At 38.4% G+C, this 24,895-nt stretch overlaps 1 protein-coding gene across 2 annotated transcripts in view; it reads left to right on the top strand.

Annotated features, from left to right (window-relative positions):
- Positions 1–24,895, top strand: part of garz (Sec7 domain-containing protein garz) — a 146,625-nt gene that overhangs the window by 36,531 nt on the left and 85,199 nt on the right. The gene's annotated exons all lie outside the window — the stretch shown is intronic.

Here is a 24,895-nt window from a genome sequence, read left to right as displayed (position 1 = left end):
TGTTAGTTAAACCTGGCAACGCTTTTTGTCCGGAGAAATTCAAACATTAACAATCTGTTGATTTCCAAAGGCAACTGCACCTTCTTAAACTGTCTCGCACTCTAAGATTTTAGATTATTTTTGCTGAATATCTACCCACGGTTGTTTTTTTTTTTTCAAATTTGGCAGCTGTTTGCTACTGAAAACTGCATAACTGCATATTGAGGCCGGTTTCATTAAAAATTGAGTTCCTGATTTTTCGCAATTTTTAAGATTTATATGATCATGTGAGTTTTTGGTTAACTAATTTAAGCAATAACATTTCATTTCACTGTAATTGATACTCCAAAACATCAAGGGTAGTTTTCTTGAAAGTGATTATTGACCCGATGTACCTAACATATCGTTGATGCACAAAAACAGAATTTCTGGGTGTTTGAAAAAGGTGGGTTTTGCTTGAAAACACGTCAGTACTGCCTTATGTACGGGATTATTGTCTGGTAGGAATTGGCATGCGGCCAACATTTCTTGTAGCCCGTTATTCAAAAAATGGGCGCACTCTAGCTGCGTTTGGTGGTTGCATCCAGTTTGACTTGTCTAGATTTTGTAAAATGAACTTGATGTACAAGATCTGCTTCAGGCATGGAAAGGATTTCTATTCTCAATTGAACGGGCCTAGTTTCTTAGAGGAAATTCATGAAAGAAGCTAAAGGGTGATACACGTTTAGAGGATGCAATATAAGTTTACATTTCATACAATAAGAGTGAAATCCTGAATCGCTGTAAAAGCGATCTAAGTCCAAACTGCAAAATTTCAGGAAATGATGCGAAAACGACTGATGTCCATGCTATTGACTGACTCGTTGGCTATTTAAAACGCTGGCATGTTGTACCTTTTTGAAACCTAAATCCCGCAAGAATTTTTAATTTTTAGGATTAGTCATTCAGAGTAAGACAAAGACTCCTTCGGCACTTCCAATTCCCTTTTTTCCTTCAGTGCTACCTTTTTAGCAAAAGAATGAAAAAAAACAAAACGAATCGGACGAAAACCACGGAATGATGTCTAATCTTTATGACCGATGAACCAAATTGAGCGCTTGGCCCCTCCACTGCGCTCTTTTGAGCATGACCAGGGAATATTTTTTTTTGGTCTCCTATTGGCTTGAAACCTAAAGGGCAAGCACCTTGGCCCAAGGGAACAGAAGGAGACGAATTCTCAGAAACGTGCACCGAACCTAACCTTACTTACTCATTATATTTTACTGCCTGAATTTACGTGTAAGGCTTTTTCGGTCCAGGCTCTATCAGACTTCACAGTTTCAAAAGTAAGACATTAAAAGAACAGAAAATTCAAAAAAAAAAGAAAGAAAGATAATTGTTATAATTAATCTTCCGTATCGGAGGATTAAAGCTGAAAGTTCTCTATACAGTATTTTTTGGTTTTCAAGAATTATTTTAAGCCAAATTCTAGTATTGCCAAACGCTAAATGACATGGGGATTTTAATATTTTTCTACTTGGTGACACAGTTGCCAGTCTCCGCTCTTTTAAAGTTTTCTAATATTCATTGGCCTGGAATATCAATGTCATCTGTTTAATATTTTTTTGGGGGAAAGTCTCCTTGAATTTAGATACCTATCTAGGGTAACGAAACGTCACTGGATCTCATAGTCCAAACCAGTGGTGCTAATCTCTGTTTTACGGCCCTTCATCCAGGAAGTGCAATTTTGGGTTTGGGGCAGCCATCCAGTTCTGTCATGCACCCCTCCCGTTTATCTCCCTAGGCTTTTCTAAGTTCCGATCTAGAGCTGGAGAAACTATGACCAAGCTTACAGTCGCGCCACTGACCTCAATGTCAAACCAAATAATTGGTGACACCAGGACTCAAACCCCAGCCCTGAAGGACTTAGGGGTGCATGTTCAGTACGTTTACCACTTGGCTAGGCACCTACCTAATGAACACGAAGCAAATGTCACCAGTTTCGATCTTTCGGCTGTTTCCCTGTCAAGCTAACATAGAAGTTACTGATGTTAGGTGAACAAATCAAGTATTGTTCAAGCTCGTTTTCGAGACTGGCCTTGTGCCAAGGCCCAAAAGCTTCCCTTCGATTCCTCGTGTATATCCTTATGATTGGGTGTTCTTTTGATTGTGATTCTACACTGGACGCAAAAAGAGGGTCTTTAACCCCCTCCCCCTCCCACCTTAACTTCACGACACCGTTTCTTGATTAATATCTATGCAATCATTTGCATTTTTATCTTAACGTAGAATCTTGTTTTAATCAAGATAGGGGTAAGGATTCAATTTACATCTTCTTTTAAAATAATAGAACATCTTATTTTTAAAGTTTTCGTCGTCAACATAGAGATTTTATTCAAAGCAGGTGTTCTTACAAAAATTGAAGTTGTTCTATAAAAGGGCATAAATTCATTCATGTTTAAAAACATCAAGACATAAATCCTCGCACGAATGACCCAGATATGCTTTATTTAATCACATTAATACTTACAACAAAACAGAGTTTGAAACGATCCTTTTAATACAAAATATAGAACCTTATAGATCTATGTTCAAGTATACAGAATGGGGGTCAGGTGGTTTAGTTCTATAAAATACAAAAAATTATGCCACGATTTTTAATCCATACGAACCATGTCCCCCTCCCCATCCACCCTCTGTTGTTTTGTAAAAAATACTGTTTAAGAAATATGACACTCAAAGTACGTGTAAAATCCAAATTTTAATCACATATGTTGCTTCTTAAGATGATATGATGTCTTACAATCATCCTCCGAGCCTCACCGTCGACTGACCGTTTCAAAAACAAAGAACCCATTAGAAATTCCTCCCAGGGGACTAGTCATCATCGAGAGCTGTCGAGAATCTGTTGCTTGACTATGAAATTTGACGAAACGACAATGCAATTGTGCTTCTCTTTTTTCGCCAAGCGTGTCAATCAAAGCGGGTAGCACCACATGGAACTCCCGAAGGGATGAAATTGCTCAAATGGGAATCCTTTTGAACTGATATTACCGCTTTCCTATCAGGTATGCTGTAATATTTTCAGGGACTGCTCTTTACTGAACTTTCCTGAAATTCTGCTCCATTTAATCTTAAAAAAACAAAATTATCATTTGCTGATGATGCGAGTTTCATTAAAACTGAATATCTGTCTCCGGTACAAACGCGAGGAGTTGGATGCTGTTTCTATGAATCCGGGAAAGTAATTTTCGGCTTTAAGTTTTCTGTCATTTATTTCGGATCTCTTATCCAAGCTCTACAGGCTATGGAAAGACCGCCTATTCAATTTTAAATAGTTTGGCCATTCAAACTAAAAAAAAGGTTGATAGTGGACGAGATTGGGTGACCCTTTAAGGTCACCCAATGAGCTGAAATCTTAAAGACCCTTTAAGCTGAAATCTTAAAAAGAAACTTACATATATTCCCGTGATCTAACTCTATTAATTGCCTTACATGCATATGTTTCAGCCATGAAAAAAAGTATGACGCTATACAATGGGTACATGAAGCCCGAGTCCAAGCATATATTTGTCATTATATAGTCAGTAGGTTTCATTAAAATTATGATGAATTTTATATTTGGTTTTGATAAGTCTACCCTGTTTTGTCTAAAGGGTGAGGGATCGGTTGAATCCTTTAGGAAGAAATTTTTTTTTCGGGTGGGGGGGGGGGGGGGTAAGAGAATAAGGGAAGATACGAGTACGCAAAAATGATTGATAATTTTTGTTTGGGATTGAGTTAAGGGGACTTCTGTGTTGGAATAAGCAGGCTAGTATACAGTCTATGCTGGCTATGCTGCTTATTAATATAAAATATAACTTAACCAATTGATAAACGGACTGAAATGGTTTAAAAATTTACGTTTTTCCAAAACAAAACTGCCAAAGGAAAGTAAAGAGTGATATTGGGTCCTTAAACAACCTGAAACAAAGTAATATAATAAAGTCACATAATAAGTGGTATTTTAAATGACCACAAAGAGGATGGAATAACCTCTCCCGTATAGGTACCTAAAAGCTAGTTTGTCATTTGCAATTTACTGACAACAAAAGTATATTTTGAATAGTTCTGCTTTATATTATAGCATTAACAAACTAAGTGCTGCTCAAAATTCTTCATTTCTTTTTTTATGCATCATGTTTTAATCAACGTTTTCTTTGATGCCTTTAAACGCATAGAAAATCAAATGGGTTCTCGTTTATTGGAGCACCAATTCAAGACATTGCTTCAGCGGACTAAACACATTACTCCAAGAAATACCGATTGCGAATTTATAGGTCTTATTCAATAATCGACGCTCTATACTTTTGAAGGAAATAGAATCAAAAAGATATTTACTGAAGAAAAATTGAAGTGAAACTAAATTGAAAGTCACGGATGTATTTATTTTAACAACTCGTATTTTCCTCTAAACTTTAGTAATATTTTGATTTTGATTTTTTTCTAAAGAACGTATAAAAGAATACTCTTTTCGAAGTATATATCATTTTCAGTAAAGCGCAAATGACGCACTAAGCTTTTTAACTGGTTAATATGACAATACATTTGGGCAGCAGTAAATAATTCTTGCCTGGGTCCCATAAAAAGATGGTTTTCGCTTGTCCTTGAGCTTACAGTGTGTAATGTGGAGAGGAATTTTATCTAGTAGTGACTATGCTTCCGAATGGAAAGCTCCATTCAAGCAAAGGAAACAGGCACTGATATTTTAATGAAGCTAGGTTAAAATCTAGAAGGGGTTAAGACGTGTGATAGCTCCCTAGCCCTACCGCCAGAAAATTTTTCTTTGAATAATCAATAGATATCTAGATTAAAAAAAGACTATTTTTCCAAGCTAATTCTTTTTGTCATTTTGGCTCAGTTTACTATTTCCTTTTGACATTTAGGACCGAAGCAGAGGAGTCTATGTGTTTTTTAACCTTTAGTAGTTCTTTCATTGCTAAGATGTTTAAAAGATTCAAGATTCATTTATTTAAAAACAACTTTCATTGTATTAGCAAGATCCTCAACTAAATAACGCTATCTCTTAGAACAAAAAAAGGAAAAAAAACTAATCATGATTACCGACGCTGTATAAAACGGAATGATAAACTTGCTGAATCGATTCATTTTGCATCTTATTGGCTCAAACTTTTTCGTGTGTCGAGGCAGTAAGAGGAGGCAACGACGCACTGTGTTTTCCACTATCGAGGAGCGACTGGCCAAATTTGCACATGAGGTGGAATCTCCGTTCTCTCTGCGTTGGTATTTTCAGCGTTGCAAACGCAGTTACATACATGTCATTGGGGCCCAGTATGATTTTTGTCGCACGTTAATATCTCGAACAGCCTCGAGATAGTCACTTAAGTAGTCAATGGCGAGATCGTCACTTAAGTAGTTGCTCATTTCTTAGAAGTGATATTAAAAATTTTTACCATGGCAGAAAATGAACTTTTAAACAAAGAGAGATAACATTTTTTAAATAGTGATCTATAATCCTTGAAGGCCTGATGGAATTATATAACATAGCGTTTTCTGTTCAAAATTCGTTTATGTGGTATGCCATTTTGAAAATTTTAAGAGGCCGATAACTTCATTGTTGTGGCATGCATTGAAAAAAGAACAATGACTGCGCGAAGAACTTGCATTAGTGTAAAGAACGAGCCAAGTTCTGATTTGTTGCAAAAGCAAGCTAGAGGCATTAATGGGACCCGTGGTTCTTTCATCCTCCTCTCTCTCACCATCAACTTTTTTCAGAGACGTAAGTATGTTGCACCTTGTGATTTTCAATCACTATGACTTGACAGCCAAAATGGAACCATAGCCTTTTTACCCCCCTCCCAATGAACCCCACTGCCTACTTGTGAATAAAAGTTAGGAGTGGGGCACCTTGTTTGAATCGAATCGTTTGATGGGTCAAGTTGCTTCTAGGAGCAATAAAACCTGGAAGAGGAAACTTATATGAATTAATGCCGTCTTTTCAGGTTGCATACGACTAGTGAAGAGGAAGCAAAAATTTTGAGGATGGAGGGGGGGGGGTCAAACCCCTTAACCTCCCCGAACATAATCAGTTACAATTAAAAAAAATAATCCAGCACGCGCTTTGGCTGGATTCATAGGCAGCGCAATAGTGGTGCCTAAGTAAAGTGCGATGTGGGCAAAATGTATTTCTTTTTTTGGTCTTAGACGAGAGCACTTCGTCTAAAACCAAAAGGAGTTGTCGTAGAAACTTTGAAAAGTGCTCATTCGATTGGAAATTGAAAGGGCTAGTGTCCCTTTTCATAGTCGAAAGCGATTGGAGGGCAACTAACCCCCCTCCCACGCGCACCATTTCCCTAAACACATTCAAACAAAATTTTGAGATGGCCATTTTGTTCAACATAGTTGAAAGATCCAGAAATTATGTCTTTGAGGATGACAACCCCAGAGTCCTCAGAGCAAGGGTTGTAATTTGTGCCCTTGGGGCATATAAGGTATATATAGAAAAGGTGATCTTATAAACCTTGGAGGGAGCTCATTGGATTGGTAATCAGACGTTCTAGTGTTTTTTTTAAGATCCAGAGTGATCGGAGGGTAGATACCCCCCCCACACCATATTTTCCCGAAATGCATCTGATAAAAATTTTGAGATGGTCATTTGTTGTCTAAGAAACTTCGAAAAGAGCTCATTCGATGGGAAATTGAAAGGGTTAGCGCCCTTTTTAATAGTTGAAAGTGATTGGAGAGCAACTAACCCCCTTCCCACGGCCATGATTTCCCCACACCCATCCAATCCAAATTTTTAGATAGCCATTTTGTTCAACGTAATTGAAAGGTCCGGAAATTATGTCTGAGGATGACAACCCTCCCCCCCCCGTCCAGAGCCCTCAGAGCAAGGGTTGTAAGTTATGCCCTGGGGGCATCTAACGTAAATATATAAAGGGTGATCGTATAAACGTCAGAGGGGGCTCATTGAATTGGTATTCAGACGCTCTAGTGTCTTTTTTAAGATTCAGAGTGATAGGAGGGTGGATAACCCTCCACACACACACACCTCATATTTTCCCGAAATGCATCTGATAGAAATTTTGAAACGATGATTTGCTTTTGTAAAACCTTCGAGAATGGTTCGTTCTATTATAAGTTTAAACGGCCAGCGCCCTTTTTAACAGTTGAAAGTGATTTGAGGGCAGCTAATCCCCCTCCCACGGCCACCATTTCCCAACACCCATCCAATCCAAATTTTTAGATAGCCCTTTTGTTCAACGTAATTGAAAGGACCGGAAATTTTCTCTTTGAGGATGACAACCCCCCCCCCCCCCAGAGCCCTCACAGCAAGGGTTGTAAGTTATGCCCTGCGGCATATAAGGTATATATAGAAAGGGTAATAGCTTAAACTTTGGAGGGGGCTCATTAGATTGGTAATCAGAAGTTCTAGTGCCCTTTTTAAGATTTAATGGGATCAGAGGGTGGATACCCCCCTCCCCCCACACCTCGTATTTTCCGAAATATATCTAATAGAAATTTTGAGATGGCTATTTGTTGTCAAAGAAATTTCGATAACAGCTCTTTCGATTCGAAATTGAAAGAGCCAGTTCCCTTTTTAATTGTCGAAAGTGATTGAAGGGCAACTAAACCCCCTCCCGCTCCCACCATTTCCCCAAACACATCCAGTAAAATTTGAAGATACCTGTTTTGTTCACCGTAATTGAAATGTATGGAAATTATGTCTTTGAGGATGACAACCTCCCGCAGCCCTCAGGGCAAGGGTTGTAAGTTATGCCCTGGTGGCATATAAGGTATATATAGAAAGGGAGATCATATAACATTTGGAGGAGGCACATTGTACTGGTAATCAGAAGTTCTAGCGCTATTTTTAATATTTAGAGTGATCGGAGGGGGGATACCCCCCCCCCCCCTTCCCCACGCCTCCTATTTTCCCGAAATGCATCTGATTTTAATTTTCAGGTGGCCATTTATTGTGGTAGAAATTTCGAAAACAGTTGATTCGATTGAAAATTGAAAGGGCCATTTGTAATAGTCGAAAGGATTGGAGGGCAACCAACCCCCCTCCCGCGCCAACCATTTCTCAAAACACATCCAATAAAAAGTTTGATGATAGCCATTTTGTTCAACGTAATTAAAAGGTTCGGAAATTATGTCTTTGAGGGTGCCCCCCCCCCACAGCCCTCAGGTCAAGAGTTATAAGTTATGCCCTGGGGTATATAAGGTATTTATAGAAAGAGTGATCGTATAAACTTTGGAGGGGGCTCGTTAGATTTGTATTCATAATTTCTAGTTTCTTTTTTAAGACTCAGACGGATCGGAGAGTGGATACCCCCCCCCCCACACACACCTCGCATTATTCCGAAATGCATCTGATGAAAATTTTGAGATGGCCATTTGTTGTCTAGAAACTTCGAAAACAGCTCATTCGATTGGAAATTGAAAAGACCAGTGTCCTTTTTAGTAGTCGAAATTGATTGTAGGGCAACTAACCCCCCTCCCTCGCCCATCATTTCCCAAATCACATCCAATCCCAATTTTGAGATAGCCATTTTGTTCAACGTAATTGAAAGGACCGGAAATAATGTATTTGAGGATGACCCCCCCCCCCCCCACAGCCCCCACAGCAAATTTTGATCTAATAAAAATTTGGAGATTTGGATATCCAAAATTTGGAGCCATTTTGTTCAGTGTAATTGAAAGCAGTGGCGGATCCAGAGGGGGGGGGGTTAGGAGGGGCGCCCCCCCTAGCGTAGTCTAACGTAGTGTAATTTACTTCATTAAGTCAATATTACGTTAACTCAAATTGCCACTAATGCCTGTTATTGGGATCAACCTATTTTGCGCCCTCCCCCCCCCAATTTTTTTTTCGGATTAACCTATTTCCCCCCCCTAAAAAAATCCTGGATCCGCCCCATATTAAAAGGTCCGGAAATTATTTCTTTGGCTACCCTCGTACCTTCTCAAGACCAGAACATAGTCTGCACTTTGCTTAAAAAAAGAATGGCTGTGGATTGTCAGTTAAGTATACATATACTGATATATATATATATATATATATATATATATATATATATATATATATATATATATATATATATATATATATTCCTTAAAGTTTTAATAATTTTTAAATTATTAAAGTTAGAAAAGTAAAAACATTTTAAACGTATTTTTTTTATTTAAATCTTACAATAAATAACCGAGTCAAACTCAAAACGGGCAAAATTTAACATGAGTAAGGCTGACAACCCCCATGCCTTCTCAAGAGCATAACTTAGTTTGCACTCTATAGAAAACAAAATATATTTAAAATGTTCTCACTTTGTTTTTACTTGTTTAAAATATTTTTAATAGATATATGAAGGGGGAAGTCCTGCCCCTTTCACTATAATTACAGCGCGAGAGTCTGGTGGCCTTTTTCAGATTAACAAGAGATTGGAGGACAAGCACCCCTTCTCTCAAGCCCATTCTTTTTCCAAACGCATCCTGTCGGAATTTTTAGTCAGTCATTTTGTTTATCATAGTAGAACGGTCCAGCAACTATGTGTTTAGGGATATTAGGCATGTCAATCCCCCACAATTATGCAATCTTCTCGTTATAGTTTATAACTAAATGTTGCTCTAAAATAAATCAGAAGACATTGTGTTAAATTGTTGAGTACAAGACCCATCAGCAAGGTATCGAGAACGACTTAGGGTATTAAGTTGAAAATTAATTACAAAATACTGTTTGTGTCAGGATTAAAAACCCGAGGGGCTAATAACTGACCGTCGCAGGTGTCCCTTCCTTCGTGCCTCCGGCTGTGCCTACGTGCCTCCGGCACACCTGAAACAGCGTGTTCCTGGAAGCGAAGGAACACAGTTTCATCTTTGGCTTATGGAAAGCGTACGGCGCGTTTTTTACGACGGCAAACTTTCTCCTCTTGAGAGGTTATCTATACTTGGTCGTGTTGTTTACTGCGTTCGACATTGGAGATCCTGGGTCCTAAAAAGTGACATTATGCTTTGAACGAGAATTTTATTACCACAAATCTATACCATTGCCTAGAGATAAATATGCATTCCCTAGTGCTTCTCATTCGTCGATTCAAACGGCTTGGGCTCGAACGTCTTTTCAAACTCTCCGACATGAATAGCCAACCGTGTGAAGATTTTTTTTTAGGAAGATGCGGTCTCAAACCAGCTCTTACAGTACTGTAATAAACTTTTCGTTCCTCCAACTTCTACATCGAATTCGTCGATATGAAAGTATAACGGATTTTGAAGCTCAATATTCTAATAACAGTTGTCCTTGCCCAAGGCCAAGCGAGTTAGATCCATTGTTTTTGTGTCTGTCAGTTCCGATTTTTCTTTGCCCGGGGACGATGAAATCAAGCTCGAGCTAGGGCGAGCTCGTATTGAAAGCCAGCGAATAATGAAAGCCTTGATACCCGACGACGTACTTTCTGCTTTCGGTCACCAAGTAGCGAATGTTCGTCTTTCTGTACTTCACGACAGTAACTCAGACGATGACTCAGAGGAAAATACTCTGTCCGATAAGCAGGAGAAGGCTTCCGCGACTGACACTGAATCGGGCTCGGAAAGTGACGGCATCTTTGAAGATTTGCCAGTGATTGCTCACTGTGTGAAACACCAAGTTGAGAAAAATTGGGTCAGTGAGCCTCTGACGAACATGAAGAATTCTAGGTTTTGTCTTGTCAAGACTCCTGACGGCTCCATAACACCAATAAAAAAAATCCACGCTGTTATGGCTTCTGAGGGAAAGCTCTGAGAAGCTGAGTAGTGACCGATTAAAACGGGTGATGGTCCAGGGCCGACGAGTAGGACTACGTGAGTCGCCACGAAGCAATGCAGAGGTCGGTGTGAAATCGGAATTGTGTATCGGTGAATGGTGCGTTTACTGACCGGTTGGCAGGGTAAAGAGAGTATTAGTTGGGGGGGTCATACAGTTTGGCTACTTGCTTGGGCGAAGATGCCACTCTGTTGACACGCAGAATATGGCGATGCCGTTCCCTGACGACATAGGAATTCTGTGCCAGTGGTTCCGGCTGAATGCTGATCTTACATTAACTGCCGCATTGGTAGACCAAAGTTACCGTGACTCCAGTCTGTATATCATGCATTCAGCAGAACCCGTTTCTATGGAAATCTGCACCAACATTGTCTTTGGCTTTGACTCAGACGTCTTCACAAAGCCGAATTCATTTATCCAGAAGAAAGGGTTCCACTTTTTTGATGTCTCGTCAGCATCGCAATCATCATGTTAAAAATGGCACCTAAACCAACCCAAAACTGACCTCAAGACCATAACCACCACCATCGCCATGTTCTGTGTGTCAACAGAAGGAATTTTGTTTAACATTTTTCAGAGGTAGTTGTTATTTTTTTTCCCTTCCCTCCTCCTCTCCACTCGGTGATATTTTAATGCAAAAACATATAAATCTTACAACTTTATACATTATCATATCACCTAAACTTCAAAAAAAAATAAAATATTATATACCAGTCAATGTATTAGTGGACATGAAGGCACACTACCATTTAACTTTTTTCTTGCCAAATACCTATCGCTCCCCCCTTCCAGGGTGTCCTTCCCCCTCTAGGGGACGCTTTTCCGGTGGCATTTTACTTCAATTTCTTAAATTTCATCTCCTTCAATTTTCACTAATACGAATTCGAATTTTAAAGGTGGTCTTCCAAAAGACTTACTTTTACAAGTTTAAAAATTTTTAACACAAAAAAAACTATTTGCTCTCCCGTAGACTGGGCGTCCTCCGTCCACAAGAAACCCATTCTTGCGGTGGCACTTTTCTCCTTCTTTTTTTTCAGCCCTTTTTACGACCAACCTTAATCAACAAAAAAAACAAAATACAACCAGCCCATCAAAAAAAAAACAAAACCAAAAATAACCTTAATACCGCCGTGCATGAGGGCACAGAACTGAACAGAATCTTGAACCATGTCTCCTACGGACGAGGAGGCCACCAACGGCGGGGCTGGTCCTTCCAGCTCAAGTGCGTGTGCCCCTCGTCCCGCATTCGCTTGAGTTCTTGATATAATTTTATGATTCTCGAATGCATTCCGAGATCTAGGGCAGCGGAAGCGATGAATACCATCGGAAAACTTGATTGTGATTTGTGGTAATTTTACGCTAGGAAGATTATTTGACTTTATTTTTGCATCATTCTAGGCTTAATGGAGCTCTTTATTTTTCTTTGAAAAACTTGTCTTGTGGGAAAACTTTTTTAAATTAGTTTCTGTTCAGTTTTTATTGACATAGTCTTTTTCATGGAATTTTTGTTTTTAAAAATCTTTTCGGTTTTGTTCTATAAGAATCCGTAGTATGGGTTGCTAGTAGAATGCATCGTATGGATTCCATGGATGCTATAGGAAAACATTTCTATGGAAGTTCTACACCTTTTCAAAGAGAGTGAGTATCCCCTCACAATGTCGTATGGATTCCATGGATGCTATAGGAAAACATTTCTATGGAAGCTCTACACCTTTTCAAAGAGAGTGAGTATCCCTTCAGAATGTCGTATGGATTCCATGGATGCTATAGGAAGACATTTCTCTGGAAGTCCTACACCTTTTCAAAGAGAATGAATATCCCCTCACAATGTCGTTTGGATGCTATGGAAGCTATATGAAAACATTTCTATGGAAGCTCTACACCTTTTCAAAGAGAATGAGTATCCCCTCACAATGTCGTTTGGATGCCATGGATGCTATATGAAAACATTTCTATGGAAGCTCTACACCTTTTCAAAGAGAGTGAGTATCCCCTCACAAAGTCGTATGGATTCTACGGGTTTATGTTCCTCCCCATGCTATTTGGGAGCATTATGTTCTTTGGTACCTTTCCAAGAAAAGCGATCAAACACGTTTTGGAACTATGGTTGAGATTGTATAATGCAACCAGACTGGTTTTTGAGGCAACACCCATTTTTTAGGGCCAATCGGAGAGAGAGGAGGCTATTCCATATATGATAACTTGATTAGTAAATGGATTCAAATATAAGAAGTTATTTTCATTGCGGTTCATATTAGTAGGAGAATTGAATTCAGAGAATAGTTTATTTGATACGATATTAGTAGAGAAAATGAGTGGAACATTTACACTATTGAAGCTTGAAGGTGGAGCAGGTAGCAGCAGCAATGATACAAGAGTACCAAATGTGGCTGTGGAAATAACACGATGATGTAGATTAAGCCTTGAATCCGATGATATTTACAGTACATGCATGATAACATCTGGCACATTAAAATGGAGGAGTAGTTATGCTTTGCTACAAGATTGAACATTGCTTACACACATCGATTTCAGACAGCTATAGAAATAATAGTGAAATATATTGATGAAAACAAATTGAATCAGTGATTATTATTATTGTAATTATGCTCAAAACTGTTTCTAAATCGAAGATATTTTTGTTTCTATAGTAGGCTATCGTATATTTTTTAGAGTAGTAAAAAAGAATCCTGGTTAGTCTGAAGCTGGTTGTGAGAGTGTTAGGACTCTAAAAAATGGATAGATTTGAGAAAGAACGAATCATGGGGAATCTTGTGTTTATGGACAAACGTTTGATTCTAGATGATGATTTTCTAGAGTTATCTTTTCAAAGGAAGATATTTTCTCAGGGGATGCTTGTCGATATAATGAAAACTGATTCTCCACCATTAGACTATTGCATGAAGCTTTTACGTCGTGGTCCAAAGGCATTTACACAATTTATTGACATATTAATCACGACACAGCGAAATGATATTGTTGATATGCTTTTAAACAATAACTTAGAAATTTAAGACTTTTTTCACGAGAAAGATGGAGTTCAAGGATTATTTACTCCTCTCTCTCTCTATCTCTCTATCCCATTCAATTTGTTGATAGTAGCTCAGTTTCATTTTGGCGGTGAGAGTGTCAACACATGAAAAAATGTTCCATATATGTCCACTATGCATGTATACACTGGGCACCCTGTCATCATGTGAGAATTGCACAATGATTGATGAGTGTGATGAAAAGTGCAGATTATGCAACCCGTGTAAATTGCATAGAGGATATGCTGTACAAATTAAAGTTTGTAATTCCTGTCTTGAAGTGGTGTGTGACTCTCATCCTATAGGGCACATATGCTCGAATTGCCACCATGATAAATGTAATCAGTGGGAGAATGCATAGACTGGTATGATTGGAAAGAATCCTAACCGTGATTTTAGTTTATTGCTAAGAGATTGGTATCGTCGTGGCTTTAGATTGTTCTGGGAGGAGGAACCGTGTCAGCGATTCAACTGTTGGAGCAACAAAAGAATTTGGTTTCTACGTCATCGTTGTGAAGACAATAGCTATTATGATTATAAGCCCACTGATTTTTATTTGGTTGTTACGGAATGCGATTCACCACTAGAGGAAACTGTGTGTGACATTTCTTTAATTAAGCAAATTGAAACATGTGAATTCTACAAAATGAATGAGAATAGTATTATTGACTATACAAAGAGATATGACAAGAGTGAAGTTACACTCTATTGTAGAAAATGTGACCCTGACATTGCAGCACATCAGGATCAATATACCAGGAATTCAGATAATCTACCTGCATTAGTCGTTCTCGAAAAATACCTCTACCTAGAAGAAGAGGAAATCTAAAGAGTAGAGAAGACATGTTTATCATGTTTATACACTATTTTTGTTAATAAACAAGTTCACATATAATTTTAGAAAATTTTATTCTTCAGACGATAAAGTCTATACTAAACACACTTGAAAGTACATTTTCCACTAGAAAGTCGTTCAATCGAGGAAAGTCGACGTAAATATTGAGAAACTGCTTGTAGGTATAGCCACGACATCTGAACATGAAAAAGAGTAGAGCATGAAAGCCGCATGTCTTAGTCTTTAAATTCTGTACTCTCCTCTGATTTTGAATAATAGTTTTCCCACTGCTCTCAATAAAGTTGCTAATGTGTGGAGTGTAGAATTTAGATGATAGCCCAAGAGGATCAAAAATTCAATATTCTTTGCTGTTTGAAAGATGCATAGCCAATGGCCTGTCTTCAAAGTCGATGGACTGCTATTAACAATGATTAGGGTATTGTTAACACTTGGAATTTTTTCAATGAAGTCCAATAGTATGCAATAGGACTTGTACTGGGATATGTATGGATCCATACTAAATACGCTGATTATTTGGTTTGTGTTCATGGTGCTAGGTCTAGCACCTAGACTGCCATCGGGTGTGATTTCCCAATAGGTTTCAAATTGACTCAATTATATTAGTGTAATACTCTCAGTCAAAGCATCAGCAAATGTACAGTCTAAGCGTACATTCCCTGTTCGTACTATGCTCATATCCTAGGTCCCCGACAAGTCCAAAACAATTACGCCATGATGTTTTGAAAACATTGAATCGGTTATTCCATTTTCAAATAGTTGGGAGTCATGATCTGGGATTGCATGGTCAACTCATACAGAGTTCTATAGGATTTTTTTGTCAAACGATAGAGTGTACAGTGGAATACCATTCACATTGCACACAAGCCTAGATAGACCGAAAAAATTAAAATCATGGGGGGATGCAGTCCAGGATCCAACGGCACAGCCACTCTTCACAAGGGCCAAAGCGAGTTTTGATTGGATTTCTCCATTGATAAACGATAAATCGGTATAACTACGAGAGCCGGTGGCAATGTGACGTTGATTGGTTATCGTATGGGGGACAAGAAGTTTGATGTTGTTGCCTTTAGCTTTTCCACTGCCAATGCAACAGAGCTCATAACCTGTTGTTTTCGGACATGAAGAATTGCCGATGTGATAATTACATTTGCATCGGGTGCTGCAGGAAGTGTTTTTCTCAAAATGAAATTCGATGGAGCTAGTTGCAACTTTATGTCAATCTTGAAATTGGGGGGTAACCATTGGGATATATTGAGTATCTCATGATTTAATTTTCCAACTAAATGATACTCTTGGGTCACTGCAGTAGTCAACTCACCGTCAGTATCAACACCTGATCGATATTCATAGCCCAATGACTGTCCTCTCAATTCCGTATATGCCTTTGGTGTCATCATCATAAATTGTATGTAGCTTGCATAGTTGGATAAGTTATTGCTATTGCTCACCAATGTCCCATTAATAAATACATTAATTTGTTTGAACAGGTTGTGTAGAATACACAACCTGTGTTTTCGTAGGATAGACCATCGGCAACAGTAGGAGTTGTATTATCTGACTTTTTCTTCACCGCAACATTTAAATCAATAAATGTTGATGACAAATCAATGAAATAGTCTTCATTGGAAAATATTTGAAAGTGTATATTTTCTGAGAGGGGTTGCTGGGGGTGAAATTGTTCATAGTAGCCATACTTGACACTGACATCAACATTTTCAGCATTGAACAGATTCAATGAAGAACTGATAGATGGATGTGATTCCTTGTGGGGGAGATAAGTCATCTTAAGAGAAGAAATCCTTCTTTGATCTAACAATATTTTTCGTTTTCTTCTCCTTATTGGTCTTCTTTGTTTATTCCTCAAAGTCCTTGTTGATGTCTTTCGCTTCCCGCCTGGGTTGAGACTGATGAGTGAATGACGTGCACGCATCCTTTTCAATCTCTTCCCAATTTGCTGAGATTTTAATTGCTCGCCAACGGCTCTTGCTGAAGATCTAATATTTTCCTTAACACTCGTTGAAATCCTTACCCGACCCCCAGTCCTGTAGTGTTGAGGCAGCAAAATTTGATGCAGCAGGTACAAGATATTCTCTGGCAAGGGGTAGTGCAGAACGAAATAGCCTAGCAAACCAGCTACCAAGACCATAGCCAGACATTGTAATACGCACCTACTAGTAGTCCAATCCATGACCTATTTGACGTGGACTCTGACTACCAACATAGCAATTGATATCAGGTCAGACAAATGGAATTCTTCTATTGATCATTTTAGGTGGTGGTGGTTTCATCGATGATGGGTCGAAAATGACATGTAGTCACGGCTAAGCCTTTCTTTATTGCTAGAGGGTCACCCAATTCAATTGTTAGTGTTAACTGACATAGTTCCAAGTAGGAAGTATTTACGGGAATATACTGAAGATGCTTTATATTGTAGTGGTGAACATGTTCTTGATTGGTTTTTCGTTCAAGAACACGTAGGAGGGGGACATTTGAATTACAAACTCTCGATGTTTCCACAAATGAAGTGTAGATAAATATAAAAGTGTCCGTGGAGAAGGCAGGCGGATAGTCAGCAAAAATAAAATTAGTGCTTTCAGCACTTTTACCATTGATTATATTGAGCTTAAAGTCAAGAACATCTTTTAGATTATCATGGAGAATAACCTTTTCATTGTCAATAGGTTAACTAATGTAGATCTTGCCCTCCTCCTTTTAATAGATGAAATGAAAAGCCCCTTTTTTACGAGCGGAAATTCTTTTATTGATAGAACGACATAAACCATTCATGCAGGCGAGTATCGTGCAAGGTATTCCGATGTGTGAGTAATCCCACCAACTGACGTTTTAAATCTGTTCTTCATCACATGAGGGAGGTGGCCGACCATTAAGTCTAATTTTAATATCATGTTTACGCTCCTTTCAGAGGAAGTCATATGTATTTCTGAGAATACAGTCGACAAGAGCCACTTCATACGAGCCGTCGAATTTGATGGCGGGGGAGAGTTTAGTCCAAAAATCACTTGTTTTATTCAAGTCATTGTTGAGAGTATCGGAAACGTTGGAAATAAATGTTACATACAAATCATTGGGCATTGTTAATGTTTTCAACACCGATCCAAGAATCAAAATCAGAGTTTTATCCTAGCCATCGAACAAGTATCTGTTTCTTACCCCAGCGAGTACGAGTCTTTATTATCTTTTCAATTTGATAGATTTCACTATTATTTTTAACTTTTTGTAGTTCATAGTCATAAAAGCCACCGAGAATCTCTTCATCTGTGGTGTCTCGTATACGATAAGTTATGGGTTTGGTGTCTAGGATTTTTGACACTTTAAGAAGCTCAGTGGGCCACAAATAATTCCATTTTTCAAAAACATTAGTTGTTCTATTAATTCGAACAGTATCACCAACATTAAATTTTTTCCTCTTCACAATCATTTCATTGGAATATTGTTTAAGAAAATTATCAATTGTATCATGATCAAAATGATGAACTTCTGTTGGGGTTGAATTGGACAATGATCGATGGGGTCGTTGATTATAAATTAACATAATTTTATCTAAGTCATGCATAAAAGTAGAAGAATTTTTCAATGTGCAATATCTTGAAATTCGAGATCGAATAATTCTTATTAATTGTTCGGTCGATGCAGCCTTTATAGGACTGTGGCTGTGATGGAGCAGTGTATTATATTTCCCTAGTATTTGTGCAACATGCGTTTGAATTTCTTTATGCGAATCCTGTTCGAGAATACTTTCTATAGTCCGAGCTACTTCAACACCTCTCTTTGACCGCAATGGAATGGCATATGCATAGCTACTAAAAACACTGATTGCAAGTAGAATGTACTTGTACGGTGTATTGGGACGTCTTTGAATCTCATCTGGAGTTAAGAGATCTGCTTGCATTTTATGCAATGGGAAAAAGGCTTTAGTTTTTCGATGATGATTAGCTTGAAGCCTATGATTTCTATGCAGAGTGTAACTTGATTCATTTTGTAGATAGTCTTGTACACCCTTAGTTTTAACACCAGTGACTTTGGAAAGAGTGGTGGGGGAACTTAAACTTTCCACTTCACCAATATTTTCATAAACACGTTACAAAACTTCAACCATTTTGACCGTAAACACTCAGTGTAACGTACACTACCATTTTGAATACTATTGGTTGGCGGTGGTGGTGGTGACGATGAAATGATACATCTTTGCTTTTGTCTAGCTATCAGTGGTGTGCTGCTCCTCCTCATTGTCAAATCAATGTTTTCACTAGGTGTGCTAGTATTTTCCACAATTTGTTTAAAATCTTCTTCTGCTTCATGTTCATGTTTTAATGGTGTTGACGACGAGGATGCGTGTTCATTTTATTTTTTTTAGAATTTGACTATTGACTAATAAGGCTTATTATTTGGCTAATAAGGCTTATTGGCTAATAAGGCTTATTAGAATTTGGCTAATAAGGCTTTTGGGGAAGTTTAAGGTATTTAGAAAGTTGTATAGATGAATGTCAAATGATAATAGTCTTTTACGATTTGTAACCATATCATAGATTAAATCAAGTAGATTATAGCTCTTGCCCTGAATTATAATCCCTTTCCCACTGTTATCAACTTGAATATGATCTTGACCACTTTCCATGAGATATGTTATGAGTCGTTTACTTTGTTCATGATATTAGTGCGGCATTAGATTCCCAATGTTCGACACTATTGAATCCAATTCCTCCATCTTTAATTTTGTTCCAGCAGAAGAATCCTGATGGGATGGTTCTTTTTTGTGATCAATACCATTGGCCCTCGCACGGTAGGGCTTATGTTTGTCCACTCGGCGATGTGCATCTTGAAGTAAAAGCAGTCTTTTATCATCCTCAATTTTCTCGTTGTCAATGAATTTATTCAGATTGTCCTCAAAGTGTTCCACGGGCGAGAGAGCGAGTTCTATTGGAGTCAATTTATAGGGTTTAGCCATTTAGAGAAAACTGTTTACAAGTCCTGCAATTATCGGTAGTAAAAGTGTGAAAAAGCCAGCGCCCGCCTGAAGAAGACGTTTCCTTTTAAAATTCTTTCCTTTCTTCTTAGAGGCCAATGTACGTACAATGGAACGATCTTGCTGTGCTTGTTGCTTAACTACTTCTGGCAGTTGAACATTGCTCTCGGTCAAATTCAAATAAAGTTCAGATATTAGATTAATGAAATCATTGTCAATACCATGTTTGAGTATGGCTTTTCTAAGTGGTGGTTTTGAAGTTCTTAGAACGGAAAATAATTGTCTATTTTCTTGTAGTTTCTTCAATGCCATTCTTCATGATGGCAACTAATAGGCCTTTTTTCTGTTCTCGAGGAGATGTACTGTAATTTCATTGTCAAAAATATATGTGAGTACACGCAGATCCTCGGGTGTATTTTGATTAAGATCCAATAGGATATAGCCGTAGGGTTTATTAGGTGCTCAATCGTGCGCTGAGAGCAGAAATTTAGGTGCCCCAGAGTGTGTTTGTTTATTGAGGGTTATTAGCGAAGGAGAAGCACTGGCAACTTTTTAGATAGTATAGTAGGTGCAGTTCAATGAAAGTGTTTGCATACATTTGATCTGATGAAAGAATTAGTGTAGAACTAGAGTAATGGAAATCTGTTCATGATGAGAGCGAACAGTGAACAGTTGTAGTATTTCCTGGGACAATTGTTCAATGGATTCAGCTAAATCGTCAATAATCAGCCAAGAGTTTGGTTCGATAATGTTGAAAACATCAAGTCCCTGTATGAATTGTATCTGCACCAACCCTGATATGCTAATTGCTTTTATTTTATCGTATGACTCCTGCCAAATACTGTAACAATAGTAGATTTTTTTCAGTTTTTCCACAAACATTTTATCGCAATTTTTAATTATTTTAGTTAAGAGTGTCGTTTTGCCTGACATAAATGGACCTCAAAGAAACGATCTGAATGGCGTGTTAAATTGATACATGTTCCCTTCAACAGCTCACCTACAACTAACTGTAAACTATAGTTGTCTAATGAGTAAATAATTTCCCTAGTAGAACACCGTTCAAGAATAATGAGAACAAAATCAATAAAGAATCATATTTCTTGTATTATTATTAACATAAAAAACAACACTTTACAAATAATACGTTACAGAAAAAACACATTAAACAAGAAAAATACACCTAAGATTTTTTTTAAATTTATTTATAATAAAAAACATAAACATTTATTTTAAAAATGAACTAGAAAAAAAAGCACTTTAATAAATATATCTTATTTATTTGTAAAAAAATACAACATTTAATGAAAAATAAACTTAGAATAATATCACTTTTTTACACCATTTTTAATTTGAAGGCAACAACATTTATATTTACAAAAGTACAAAAATAAAAAAATCTGCTCTAAGTAAAAAAAAGATACCGTAGGTGGCGGCGCCCCCCCCCGCTGGCGGCCGGACGGGTGGCCGAAGGTCCCCCCAGGCCGCGAGCCCCCCCCCCCCCAAGGTTTTGGGAAATTTGTTTTATTGGACTTTACTCAAACCGAGACTTTCCTTATGGCTAACACATTCGGCTCGGTCGGAAGGTAAATAGTACCCCAGGGGGAGTGTACTCACACCGTCTTGACAAACAGACCTTGCCGGAAATGGTACTCATGGCAATTTTTTCTATATTTACAGTGAAGTTCCTGTAGTTTAACGAACGAATTGCCAAAAATTTCGCTCGTGGAATTGTATTTTCAACAATACAATTCCTATAAACGTCCATGTCAAAATTCTGTCAAAAAATTATTTTGTCAAAAAATCGTTTGGAACAACTGCTAAACAACATTTTCTAAATTTTTTCTCGACCAGAACTTTTAAAATGATCTTCTTTCAGAGTTCAGAGTGACCACATCTAATCTCGGATATTATTAAACCAGTCTATTTTTCAAGTGAAGTAATTTATCATTTCGTAATAACAACTGGCTAAGTTAGAGTGACCTATATTCCTTCTCTATGGTTATCAATAAATTCAGTGATCTTCAGGGATTATAGACTTTTCACAATTGGAGAAAATTCATCAAATTAAGCACTACGAATATAAATTGGAAATACGATACGAAATAATCCAAAAATCAAAAATAGTTTTCGGAACAGTATAGGCATTTACGCTGTGATAAAAGTGACAGGAGAGAAGTAGGCAGAAGAGGGGTGAGAGAGGTGTCTGCAAGAGCCGTGGTATCCACTGGGGTTGCCCCTTAAATTGTGGGGACAAGGTAGGCAGCCTCCAACGCTTCCCTTACCTCTCTCATAAGTGAATTTCTGCTCTTCATTTGGATTGAATTATTTTATTAGAAGGCGTTTGCTGGAAAGTGGGGGGACTTAAAAAAGCCACCTTGCGGGCAAGTCATTGTTTTGTGACTTTATTTTAAGATTTAATTAAGCTTAGAACTACGATGGCTGAAAGTGAAAAAATTATTTTGAATCCGTTACTGAATTGTGTAACGAGAGCACTAACAGATGGAATAAAATTGGAGTGTATCGTAAAAGCGTGTGTTGCTTTCTATAAACAAGAAGATTTAATAGAGCCAACGCGAAGCCTTCATACTGAATTGTATATTACTAATCGTCTTGTGACCTACTATAAAGATGAAGACAATATCATTAAAATATGGAAAATTCTAGTTTCAGCTGGTACAAAAAATAAGAACATGCCAAAATTTGTCATCTTTAACCCCTGCTCGGTTCCGGTCATCGGAGATGTGGTGAATGCAACAGTTACTGTCAAAGTAAATAAACTCTCTCGGAAGCTTGATAATTTTTTGGCCACCCAGTCCGCACCAGCCACCAGTATTTTCACAAGAAGTCGTCGTGCACCTGAAACGTCCAAGCCCAGAAACTCTACCTATTCTGTCGTCTTGAAAAATCCCCCCAAGGAGCTCAATGGCCCAAATGACCGGACAGCTTTCATAGACAGTTTATGTGAAAATACAAATAACATTAGTGAACTTTGCAAATCTCCAAATGAAGGGAAGTTAGTGGTCAGGTCGAAAGCTGCAGCAGTGAAAATCGTTGAGAAAGCAAAATCTTCCAAGCCCGATCTCAAAATTACTGTTCGAGAACCCCTGCACATAGCTGTCCTTCGAAATGCCCCTGAGGATATAAACTGTGAAGGACTAAAATATCTAATTCCGAATAGTACGAAGACTGAACAGTGCGGAAAATTCCGTTCTTTCAAAGTGTATTTTAACACTCTTAGTGAGCTCCAACAATTTCTGAGTGTTTCGGTGATTATCGGCTACGAGCGACTACCTGCTGATCCGTTTAAGTTCTTGCCAAGACGATGCTATAACTGTCACAAAATTGGTCATCTCGCTTCCCAGTGTACGGCTGAACCTGTATGCTCTAGATGAGCCTCAAGTGAACATTTTTCTACGCGAGATGAACCATGCAGACAGCCGACATTCTGCGTTGAATGCAAAATCGGCAGTCACACGTGTTACATTGTAAAATGTCCCTCAAATAGTAATACACAAAAGAAATGACATCTGAAGCTTATGCAGTTAAATGTTTATCGTGGAACATTAATGGCTCGTTCACGAATAAAATTCCGATCTTAGATGTTGTTTTTGAGCAAAATGAAGTTGTCTGTTTACAAGAACATTTCGTCACAAGCCGCAGTAAAAGTATTCTTAGTTTTAATAGTTCAGTATCGGTCTATTCAGTTTCAGCGAAGCAGCTAAGTGGAAAAGGGCGACCCTCCGGTGGTATTGCCACTTTTGTTCGTTCGACTCTAAGATCTAGTGTATTTGAAGTCAATGATAATTTTCTCGCGATTCGTGTTGAGGGCTGTGTTTTTATTAATGTATATTTGCCTACAAATTACCATAATGAACGTTCGGAGCGTGCTTTTACTTATTCTAGTGATAAACTCGGACAGTGTATTAACCGTATTAGATTCTTAAGCCTTGAATGCATACTAGTTGGTGACTTCAATTGCGACTTGAATGAACCGCTCTTATCTAGGTCTTTACGTTCTACGTTGTTGCTTAGTCTTTTTGGAGACCAGTTTAACCTCAAGTGCAAAGATTTAAATTTTACACACGTACACACCTCAATGTCCACATCAGATCTCGATCACGTTGTTACGTCCGCAAATCTCAGGATTTCACCTGTCAAGGTTGTGCTTGATTTTCAGCTGTCTGATCACTTACCAATACGGTTCTCAGCCGAGATTCTTTGCCACAGCTCAGATACACAAACGCAAACAACTTCAAAAACACCTCCTAGGTCTCGCCGTGATTGGCGCAAAATTAACCCTGTTTTATTTCAAGAAGAAGCCGCCAGAGTCCTTAGTAAGATCCGTGTCCCTTTCCATCTTCTCTCTGGATTAACTGCTCTTTCAAGGGAGGAAACACAACTATCAGTTGACTTTTATTGCGCAGAAATTGGCCATGCCCTTTGCTGTGCTGAAAAAGCTGCCGTCCCTCTAAGTAGACCCCGTCATCATACCCTTCCTGGCTGGTCTGAAAATCCAGAGTTAGTGGAAACCCATTCTAAGTCTAAATTTTGGCTTCAACTTTAGATGTCTTGTGGACGACCCCGTTCAGGGGTAGTCAATTCAATTTGCCTGCTCACAAAAAGAAAATTCTCGAAGGAGCTAAAAGCTCACAGAAAAAAAGATGATTGATATCGAATCTGCACGGGCCAAAATTAATCCTTCTCTCCTTTGGCGTTTTCTGTCCTCTAACAGCGATGAGTCTTTATCCGCATCTGCAATCCCTGATTCTGAATGGTACGCATATTATGGGTCAGAATTTTCGCCTCCTGACCCAGCCCTCAACGAAAGATACGAAGCTGAGTTGGACGACTTCTTAGATAGTTGTCCTCAAAGTGATTATCTTGTAACGGAGGGAGCTGTATGTAGGGCCATCTCTCACCTAAAACCTAAAAAGTCTTTTGGGATTGACGGGATCAGTGCACTCCATCTAAAAAGTGGTGGGCCCGCTCTCATTAGTCATGTAACCCTCCTGATGCAGATTATCCTCATTCAGGGTACTGTCCCAACCCCTTTCTCAATTGGAGATCTTACGCCAGTTCCTAAAAAGGGAAAAGTTACCATGCAATGCTCCTCTTTCCGTCCAATCACGGTTGCTACCACTCTCTGCAAGTTATTTGAACTTTTATTCGTAGATGAGTTTGAAAAACTGTGTTGTAGTCCACCAAGACAATTCGGTTTCCAACACGGCATTGGTTGTGCGGAAGTGCGCCATGTCGTTGCATATGCA

Source organism: Artemia sp. Qi Xiang Cuo, chromosome 5, assembly GCF_049724085.1.
Source record: "Artemia sp. Qi Xiang Cuo chromosome 5, ASM4972408v1, whole genome shotgun sequence".
NCBI classification, from domain to species: domain Eukaryota; kingdom Metazoa; phylum Arthropoda; class Branchiopoda; order Anostraca; family Artemiidae; genus Artemia; species Artemia sp. Qi Xiang Cuo.
Note: the sequence above shows the minus strand (reverse complement) of the source record. Positions and strands in the feature narration are given on the sequence as shown.